Here is a 3593-nt window from a genome sequence, read left to right on the forward strand (position 1 = left end):
TCTCTTTCTAAAATTTATTCTATCAAATCTTTAGTTTTTCTAGAGCTTCATTTTTTTCATGAAATTTCTTGCACCAATTTTTTCGGATTGAGATCCTCTACTCATCAATAGTATCAATAGTATCAAATCTTTAGTTTTTTTAGAGCTTCATTTTTTTCATGAAATTTTTCGGCTCTTTTTTCGGATTGAGATCCTCTACTACTCATCAATAGTATCTCCTAATATTTGCTAATACATCTCCTAATATTTGCCAATCCAAAAAATTTTCGGCTCTTTTCTGGCGGTGTTTTTTTTAACGATTTTGTGTGTTTGTTAAACACGTACAATTCTTCACGTGTAAGCCTTCCAATTAACTACCCTACCAATTCACGTGTATTGCTAGTTTGATCAATAACAAAACTAGCGAATCATCAAATTTTCTTAAATTTTTAGGTAAGGGTGATATTATAGGATCTCCTAAAGACAATGTTTTTTTCCAATCCGAGTGCAAGTAATCTTTTACTAGGGTAAACATTAAAGCAAAACTAAAAAGCTTAAAAACTCACCAGAAAATATCACCTCATCTTCATCCTCAACCTACACACACACACACACACACTAGTTGAGATGCACGTGCAATGCACATGGTTGAATATCATGATTATTTAAATTGATAAAAGTATAGTAAAAATAATAAAAGAGAACAAAGTGTTTTGTGAGAATGATCATTAACTCAATGATCTCTCTCAAATAAAATATTATCATTGTTTCCTTCAACCTAGACTATGACCACGTGATCAAATATTTGTGAGTTATAAACACATTAATCTAGTACAACATCTCTATTTATTAGTATATTGAAGTCTTCAAAAGATGCGTGATCATCCAATTCGTAAAGGAATTTTGCATATGAATTTACTTGTAATATGTCCATTAAAATTTTAGTTGTAGTTTGACTCATATTCACGTTAACTTTTAGTTATTGTTATACTCATATTTATATTATCTAATATTCTCATTTTTGTTTCATTGTAACGATCAAAGTTGTAATGAATGCAGCAATGAATACAGCGACTTTCTCCGAAAACAAGCTGGCGACCACAGTGGGAGCCAACGACATCGCAACCGACGCCGTCGTGACGCAACCAGCACTCAAGATCGGGGTGAATGAAGAACACGAGCTCGATCAACAACAATTCAAAGAAGGCCTCTCTTCCTCCTCCTCCAGATCCGCCTCTCCAAACGGGTATTAGAAATCTATCATGATTAGTGTTAGACCCTAGAGAGGGGGGGTTGGGGGGTGATTAGGGTCTTATGCTAATCTAATCCGATTAAATGCCAATTAAAATTAATTAACAAGTTATCCTAGCAAGTGTGAAATACAACAAGATACATGAGCTAGGATAAGCAATTTGAACAAATGAATATATCCTAGCAATGAGATATTACAAATATATGAGCAAGGATATATAAACTAACACAAGGGTAAAATAAACAATCTACAAAAGAGATAGGGCAATATGAAGAGCAATACACAAAGGCGATATAAGATATGAATACAAGAATAAGAACGCCAATGCAATCATAAACAAAATGATATGATCACAGAGTTCGGTCTAACCACTTGACCTACGTCTCCGCTCCTCACCTTGAGGAGATCTCCACTATTACAACTTGGTTTTTTACGTTTACGCGAATAACATTTACACCACACAATACGGTTTTCTAGTTTACCGAAAACTCTACAACTAACACACTCTTGTAATCCCACTCTACACCCTCTCAAGTGTTGAACTAGACGTGTCTCCCTCAAGTGCTCGGATACAACCTCTCCCTAGGTTTGTCAACCGACGCCACTCCTCTTGGGACGATCCCCGACTCTCGCCACACACTTCTCTCGGTGTACAAGTGTATTACAAAGTAAATCTCACAATAAGCACAATTATAATAAATGATTGTTCTCTAATATGGATGAAAACACAATGAAAGCTCACGCTTAATTATTACAACTCTCACCACCCCAAATATATGATGTATGCAAATATAATAAGCTCAAGTGGGTGTGTGTAAACAATGAGTGAAATCAAATCAACTAAACTCAATTGAAAATACTAGCTTAATGAAAATGATAAACAACAAAGAATTAATACAAAGCTAGTGTTGAGTTTAGAAATTATTCTCTGAAAGACAAGATGGAGAGATGGATTAAAATAAAGCCCAAAGAATGTAGATGATCTCCTCCACTTGTGTAAAACTTCTTCACAAACAAGACTTTTTTAAACAAACACTAAACAAACTTAAACCCTTGCTAAACTCTTATTTAAAAACTTCTTGGATTGCCATGAGAACTGAGATCAATGGGGTATTTATAGCCTCCCAAAATCTCAGCCAAAAGTCCAACAGAAATGACCAAAAAACCAACAGAATCGGAAATCAAATTCTGTACAAAATGACCGTTGGAGTGAACGGCGGTCGACCGTGAAAATCTCGCGGTCGACCGCGAGCCACTTTCGAAGCTCAGAATTTTCCAAAGACTTTTGCGGTTGACCGTGACGGCCGACCGTGGAAAATTTTGAGCTGACGGTCGACCGTGGTGATCGACCACGAAAGTTGCTGATGGCTACACAGGTTAAAAACAAAAGCGCAGTCGACCGTGACGGTCGACCGTAAACTGACATATAAGAAAACAGGTTTGAAAGTTGATTTTCTGATTTTAAAACTCTGTTTAAAAATATCAAATAAATTATAAAAAAGTAAAAATTTAGGAAATGATTGTAGACATGATAATACACATGTTACATTCGAAAAGGACCTCCCAAATAAAAAATATTATCATTTTATAAAATAGTCCAAAACATAAAAATGTAAACATATGAATTTTGACATTTTAGTTAAACCATGTATTGAAACAATACAAAATGATTTTGTACAGTTAATAGAAGATGTAAACTATTATTATGAAGTCCATAAACAATGAATATAGTATTTTATCAAAATACACATATAATGCACTAAAACATGATTTCATTAAACTAAATAAAATTGATATTGATGAAATCATATATATGCATATAAGTATGAAACAAAAAAATATGTTTTCTAATTATATTCAATTGTTTCATATTAAAACTTGAAAACTCAAAACCATGTATGTATATATATATATATATATACAAAGAAACCAATAAAATGTGTGTGTATATTATATTGAGCTTAAAGTACTTAACACACATAATATAAATTCCTAAACTAAATTACCCAAGCTTGTGATCTTCAACGAAGCTCTATCTTGGTACACTTGCGGATAAAGCTTGAACTTGAATCTTTAACTTGAATAGCGTAGCTTCAACCATAATTCCTCCAACCTCCATTGGATATGATCGTGAATGCTCGATTCCATCCATCCTCCAACATATTGTTTGTCTACAATAAATAATAAAATACAAACACTAGTCAAATAATATTAGATGTAAGTTGTTTGTTAAATCATCATCAAAATAAGAAGGCCAACCACGTCCATATCAAATCTCACCCCAAATAATGTGAATGAAAAATGCTATTATAACTCACTTATCTAGAGCAATTGTATTGTATATAGGATACATAACTCATCT

This window comes from Asparagus officinalis, chromosome 3 (genome assembly GCF_001876935.1).
Source record: "Asparagus officinalis chromosome 3, Aspof.V1, whole genome shotgun sequence".
NCBI classification, from domain to species: Eukaryota; Viridiplantae; Streptophyta; class Magnoliopsida; order Asparagales; family Asparagaceae; genus Asparagus; species Asparagus officinalis.